The sequence below is a fragment of the Tenrec ecaudatus genome, chromosome 2 (genome assembly GCF_050624435.1).
Source record: "Tenrec ecaudatus isolate mTenEca1 chromosome 2, mTenEca1.hap1, whole genome shotgun sequence".
Classification (NCBI taxonomy): Eukaryota; Metazoa; Chordata; class Mammalia; order Afrosoricida; family Tenrecidae; genus Tenrec; species Tenrec ecaudatus.
Genome location: NC_134531.1, coordinates 229,229,602 through 229,237,383, shown reverse-complemented (window position 1 = coordinate 229,237,383; position 7,782 = coordinate 229,229,602). Strand labels below are relative to the sequence as shown.

Here is a 7,782-nt window from a genome sequence, read left to right as displayed (position 1 = left end):
TTTTCTGTATATGAAATTCAGAATAGGCGCATTGATAGAGACATAGGTAGAAATCTATAGTCACATCAATTATCTATTAAAAATAGACAAATCTACTCAGAATACCAGAAGTATCTTCACTGGCATAGTCATTTGACTGTGCACATCATAGCAAACTATGGATAACCTTGAGAGAAACGGGAATTTGAGAACACTCCACTGTACTCATGAGGAACTCGGATATAGATGAAGAAGCAGTCATACAAACAGAACAAGGGAATACTATGGGGCTTAAAATCAGGGAAAATGTGTGACAGCGTTGTATCCTTTCACCGTACTTATTCAATCTGTGTGTTTAGCAAACCATCAAAGAAAACTGTGGCATCAGGATTGGAGGAAGGCTTATTAGCATCCTGAGATATGCAGATTACAAAACCTTGCTTGCTGAATCTGAGGAGGAATAGAAGCACTTGCTGAGGAAGATCAAGGATTCCACTGTTCATATGGATGACAACTCAATGTAAAAAAAGACCCAAATCCTCACAACTGGACCAATATGGAGAAAGGTTGAAGTTGTCAATGATTTTGTCTTGCTTGGATTCACAGTTATTTCTCATGGAAGCAGTGGTCAAGAATGTTGTGAGTCAGTAACGGAGGTCCCTTTATTAAGTACCTGGAGGTGCCCCACTCGATAAGGGAGCTTCATGCACACAGCTTTATAAACTCTATGGACTAGGACTCCCCCATTCTGTCTCATAGTCTGGTTCTTGGTTCTGGGCTCAGTGTGAGAAGGCTGTGGGAGTCTCTTATGATAAATATTGTAGGTTTAGAAATTCTATTGGTTAGTTCTACTCTGTGTTATAAAATCACTCTTACTCAGAATCAGCTTACAACAATGGATTTTTTTTCAAGGTGTGGAAATGTTTTTATTTCCCCCAAATAAATTAATCTCTTTTGTGACAAGGTACAGAATGGCATTTATGAACAATGAGAAAATCCTAAATTTAGTTTATCCCATAAAACTCAAGAAATGGAACCATTTTGCTCTCCCCTTTACATGGCGTAAATGAACTATCATGACTCTTATTTAAGTGGGTGGTACTAACCTTTCACTGAAGGCAGTGAACATTTGCTGCATGTCCAGGCGGCAGCTGCTCTTTTAAACAGGCATGGCAAAGTAACGGTCTTTTCCTTGCTTCTCAAACTGAGCAATAACAAAACTGCACTAAGAATATTAAAAAGGGCTTACTATCTCTAGAGAACCTCACTGTATCAAACTCAATGCAGAGGAGGACCTTGGTCATTTTGTTAAGGGACTTAACCAAATATATTTATTTAACTACCATGTTGTAATTAAAAAATACTATGCTGTTCTATTCCAATTCTACAACATACAATGGATAGGGATTTCCTATAGATTTTTAATACCAAGATAAACATTTTAAACAAAATTACACAGGCACATTTTGGCAGTTAGAATAATTCAAGCATTCCAAGCCACATTCCAAAACAGGTTTGCTTCCAAGGTCTAAGGAGAAAATGGGTGAACAAAATCAATCCCTCAATCTTCCCTCTGATTTAGACACTTAACATCTAATCAGGTTTTCTTCTCATACAACCTTTTTGATGGTCCACTAATAAGAACCTTGGTTAACACTGCTGGTGGAGGTGGTTTGTGGTCAGCTCACCTTCTGCCCCGTTTTATGAGACTAGCCTGGAAATGACCTTTGTTTCCTCTTTTTTATCAACACATCTCTGGTATGCCCTTCAGAGGTACTCAGGAGCTATGATCAAGGCTAAGCAGACAAGAAAAACAGCTCTATTTTTCTAACCATTCCATAATCAATTGGTGGGCAATAGCTATCTTGGGGGGCAAGTAGAATGGGAAGGTACCCTCCTGCTGCTGGGAATAGAGGCCCTTTCTCCTCAGGGCCATGGCCACCTCACTATGACTGAACCACGCAGCTGCCTCCAGTTCTCTCAAGTTCAGCTGGATCTGTCTGCTCAGGTTTCACGGTTGCATGGCAGGCAATCATGATGGAGCTGTTAGGGAAGGGCCAGTGCAGGGAGGCAGAATACTGCAGTCTTTCCACCTCCAGGCCCACCGCTTCTGCGACTTCCCGCCGCACAGCTTCTTCCAGAGTTTCACCAATATCGCAGAAACCTGCCAAGGCAGAATACATCCCCTTGGGAAAGGAATTCTGGCGGACAAGTATGCATCGGGTCCCATCTGACTCCAGAGTGATCACCACAGGAGCCATCTGTGGGTAGTAGATGATCTGACTGGAAGGACACACACGCTTGCTGCCTGCCACATTCTTCTTAGTGGGCTGCCCACTTCTGCTGCAGAACTGATGGACGTCATGCCAACGGAGGAGAGCCTGTGCGGTGGACAGCAAGGAGGCATCTTTCACGTTCAGCTGAAAGAGAGCCTTCCTAAGCTCCGTGAAGGTCCCCTTGAGCTCCGCCTCTACTTCAGGTTTCTGTAGGGCAGTTGTGGGAGCGGGGCTGCCCAGAGCCAGGTCCAGAGCAAACCAGGCTTCGTGTTGTTCGGAGCAGCCAATCAGCACGGAATCTTCTAGTATGTGAGCGTCCTGTCCAAACTTACCCAGGAGCCTTTCCAATTCTAATAGACTATATTGGGGAGCCAGATATGGCTGCTGCTGGCGCTCTGATTTCTGAAGCAAAGGAACCAGGTTATGAAAGAGGTAAAATGCTCCCGTGCGCTGGACTTTTTTACATGCGTCATCATCTTCCTTCAGCTCAAACATAAACCTGGTCTTAGAGATATAGGTTGACAGCAGTCTAGAGCGCCAACAAGGACTTCTCCTGTAAGCTATCCCACAATAAGGAGACACGGTCACGTCTTGAATTTTGCGTGGGGAGGAGGTAAAGAGGGGTGCCTTCCGAGGCCTCGAGAATCAGCATAAACTATGAAGTTCCAAATGTTTCTGGACAACAATGAATTTTAGTTTTGTTTTTATACTAAAATCCAAATTAAATGTTGCAAGTAATTTTATACATCACTATTTTAATATTCAAAAATAAATCTGCATATTTAATTATTTTTTGGTGTGTTCTTTGTGTATATAATTCTCAAAATTTTATTTTTAAGCATTCCATACACACCCATATTTTAGGTACATTAAAAATTGCCAAACAAATATTTATGTACTTAAATATTTCATATAATTAAAACTTGAGAATTATCTATTTGTATAAAAACAGTAACTTAAAAATAATGATCTTTTAGTAAGGAAATCTCAGTAGATGTTACAGTACTAAAACATGTCTTTACAGTAACAGGTGTTAAATGTTGTTCTACTTTCTCCACAAGTTATTTGAATGTGAAAAAATATAAAAATATTTTATGTAATTTTGATAAACAGTTTCACAGACTCTGAATACTAAAAGGTAAATTCAAAGAACAATGACATGCCAATTAACTTATCCAATTCTATGTCAATAATACAGACATTTCCCCATGGGAGAAAAATGGGGCTTTCTGCTCCTATGCAGAGTGAGTCTCGGGAACTCACAGGCATAATTCTACACCATATGATGGGTAGCTATGAGTTGGTATTGGTTCCATGGCAGTGAGTTTGTTTGGGGGTTTTATGTTAATAATATGTCAGGCTGACAATGATCTGGTCTCATACTGAGTGGTTGGTTGCTAGTCAAAAGATCATTGGTTCAATTTACCCGTTGCTCCACAGGAGAAAGATCTGACATTCTGACTGTACAAAATACAACCTTGCGAAAAGCACAGGGAAGTTCCCCTCAGCCCCACAGAACTCTATGAGTGAGAATCCACTTGCCAGCAATGGGTTTGGTTGTCCGTGTCTTTGTTTCATAGGCTGTATCCACAGTTTCTGTTATTCAGGTTCTGAGAAAAAAAAACTATATTCTTTTACAGTATATTAATATGAATAGAAACACATACATTTCATGATATAATGAATCTCTCATCTGAATTCAAATCCCTTGAACATATAATGTAATTAATTGTGAATATTTTTCCTATACTTTGATGTATTATCCAATTCTGTAAATTGTATGGTTGTAATTAAAAATCAAAGGATCATTTAAAAGGTTACAGAGAAAGTAAAAGTCTATGTAAACAATTCTAATAAGTTTTGAGGCTTTGTAAAGGATAGTTTTCCTTTTGTTCTATTAATGCAAAGACATATTATGAGTCAGGCACCTTGCTGCCAATGTACATAATCATTTCCATCACAATGTGTATAGTTATTAAAATCTCATTTTACACTCGGAAATTTGAACTAAAACAAATGTTAACTGCTTGCCCCCAAATGAGACTCCGACAGGAATAATTTTGGAAACTTTATGTATGTTGTGCATGCTCATATGATTTTTATATATGACATTTTGTCACCAATAAACTGTTTCAGAGACAGGCTTACTCTCCTATATTTAACATTGTGTCCTCTTCTGGAATCATGCAATATAAAGCTCTTCTAGATTAAAGTAATAAAGTTGATTCCAGAAAGTTAAAATCTAGATAAATTTAAACTGCTAAATCACAGATTAAAGCAGTTTGACGTTAATAAAGATTAATCCCAGACTCTTAACAATATAGGCGGTGCCAGGTTACAAATGATATCTGTGCCTAAGTGAAAGTTTAGGTCAAATATTGAAGATGCAACAGGTGCGTGCATGTATTGTTCTTTAGCTTGTCTTTAGTGTAAGATAAGGCTCAAAGTTTTGTCTTGTTTTTTCAAGTGGCTAAAAGACTGCATGCCCATCGAGGAAGATAATTGTGATGAAGAGTTCATTAGGACTGAAGGTTGACGCAATCATTTCAAAGGGAAGGTAAAGTTACATAACATGAAAGGCTAAGAATGACTTGTCCCTAAGTAGGAAGTTCATAGCCCAGGAACTTATTGCCATGGTAATTGTGGAATGATAAGGCTATATGTATAAGTATTGGGAATTATAGAATCTCAGGGTAAAGACATCTATTCCATCCTGTTTTAGCTATTGCTAAAGAGGACCAGAGCTTAAATATTTGCTTTTCAAATCTCTGACACAGTTTTCATCAGGGGCTATTCGTGTAAGGAAAGATGATGTGAACATCTGGAAGTAAGATGGCCATCACAGCTTGCTGGAGGGCACATCTTTTGGCACCAAATAATTCATATCAATTCCAGAAGAAGCTTTATTCAGCACTGTATTATTTCATAAGAAAATTCCCATTATCAAAGTTTTTGGAAATCCTTGGAGATACAGCCATTACATTTAAACATCAAATCACTCCATATAAAATTTATATATTCATGTTATATACTTACCCTAAAGTGGCTAAATTAAAAAAAAAGTTCCCAAAATTACTTTTCAAAAGGAATATGGATCGGATCCAACATTAGAGTAAACGGTGATTTATCATAATGGGGTTTGGGTTCCAAAATTTGCATGCACGCTACATTTGCATGCATGCTACATTTTCTTTTGGTTGTCTTCTGTCTCTTACTTTTATGAGAATTGAAGATTAAAATGTGTTTTGTTTTACTTTACGGATGACTTCTCATTTGTTTATTTATGCAGCAATTATGCTCTGGAAATCTTGTAATGGTGAAATAAAGTTCAATGTGTTATGATTATTAAGGAACATGTTTTCAGATGTTCTTGACTATTCCATGTAAAAGTAAGATTTCTGTGAAATAAATCCCTGATTTAATTTAAGGAAGTATACCATTCACAACTGAGGTGTTGGTTCTTCACAAATACATTAGCATTTTTTTATATTAAAGTACGGTGGATATAAGAAAGAAATCAACAATGCTATGTTATTTGTAAATGATAATTTTGGTAAGAATAAGTCCTACTAATCATATTATTATACAAATGAATAGGATGCCCCATTACATTTAGCTAGATAGTATCATCTCACCATCTGAAAGTACGCATTTACAAGTGCTAGTACTTAGGATTAACTAATTCAAATCTTATTCAAATAATATATGGAGAGAAAGACTCCAAATAAAAGATGTCCTTAGAAGTTGAAAAAATATCTGGATATAATCAAAATACAAGATATATGTGTATGTGTATATTTATCTATTCAAAAAATATATAAGTCTTTCCCTGTAGTTAACAGAACAAGAAAATAACGACTGAGATTACTTTAATTTCCTGAAAATAAATGTATGTGATACAACTAAGTTCCAGTTGATACATGTGAGGGTTTATTCCAAACAAATGTGCTGAGCATGCCTCCGTGATTAATGGATGGCTGCAGACAAGTTCACTCAGTAACTCATTTATTTTTGTCTCATGAAGCTTCCTTAAAAATAAGAAAAGAAGTCCCAATTTAAACAATAGCTTTCAAGAGTCCAGTTAAATTCAAGGCAGAGACATTATCTCAGAAGCTTATGGGTATATTTAATCTGGATTCAAAGTGGATAATCCTGATAGATTTTCTTGGAGGACACAGGATGATCACAGTGATTTACTTGGAAGAAATCTTAAGAAAATAAAAAATTGCTTTGGTAAGAAAAGTACAAAGTAGTAGTAATTCTTTGGAGCAAGGAAAAGTAAAATAGCAGGTGTACTTTTACCATAACACAACTGTAGGGATCTTTGTGAGACAATTTAGAGAGGTTGAGATAAGATAATTAAAATTGGTAGATTAAGTCTGCTGGTCCTAGGTTTGTTTTGTTTCTTTGTTTACCTAAACTGTCTAAAGCAGTGATTTTCAACCTTCCTAATGTGGCAACCCTTTGATACAGGTTCTCATGTTGTGGTGACCACCTCAGCCATAAAATTATTTTTGCTGCTACTTTATAACTGTAATTTTGCTACTGTTATGAATTCTAATGTAAATATCTGATATGCAGGATGCATTTTCATTGTTAAAAATGGAACATAGTTTAAAAAGTGATTAATCACAAAACAATATATAACTATATATTGTGAAATATTTATTTCTAATTACAAAGAAATGAATTTTTGTCTTGAAGCATTGTGTTAGTCTGGGTACTTTAGAGAAACAAATCCACAGATACTCATGTATAAGTGAGAGTTTTATATAAAGGTTAAGTGCACATCAAGAAATCCCAACCCAGTGCTGCCAAAGCCCACAAGTCCAACATTAACCCATATGACCAACACCAATCCACAAAGTCCTCCTCCATCTCACAAAACATACACTGTGACGCCGACTGCAGGAGGAAAGCCAAGTTAGTGGATTTGTAAGCATCTCAGCGCTGGCAGGGGTTTCCATATGGCTGCTCCAGCACCCAGGGCTGCATCGGGGTAGATCCATGTGGCTTCTCTTCAGGGATGTCTTGCAGGAAGTGAGCTTTGCCAGCTGAAGCAGGAACTGCTAAGGCAGCTGCACCCTGCCATCACAAAGCAAGAGACCATCACAAAGCAAGAGACCTAAGAACTAGAAAGGCGAGGCTCACCAAGCAATTTATCCCTCCGCCTTTCAATTAATGCCACATGTGTTTATCAGCTAGTTTGGCGCAATAAACTAACTAAAGCACGGCGTAGCATGGATAACAGTCTTCATTCTGGGTATTCATATGCATCTGCATGTGGGCAGACCTGCCTGGAGACAGATAGGAGAGTGATGTCTCCATTCCTAAGACCAACAGAAATATGTTTTCTGTTGTGAAAGGGCCCTTGTGAAAGGGCCATTTGACCTCCCAAGGGTCGCAACCCACAGGTTGAAAACCGCTGCTCTAAAGGATGTGAAACAGTCTGGGCTGCAGTTGATGGATGAGTCAGAAGAATATCGATGAGAAAAATCAGAACTCTGAGTTTTTCTATTCTAAACCG

The 7,782-nt window shown here is 37.7% G+C and overlaps 1 pseudogene; it reads right to left on the bottom strand.

Moving 5' to 3' along the window:
• Positions 1–1,756: 1,756 nt before the first annotated feature.
• Positions 1,757–5,414, bottom strand: LOC142440547 (NAD(P)H pyrophosphatase NUDT13, mitochondrial pseudogene; annotated as a pseudogene).
• Positions 5,415–7,782: the final 2,368 nt, after the last annotated feature.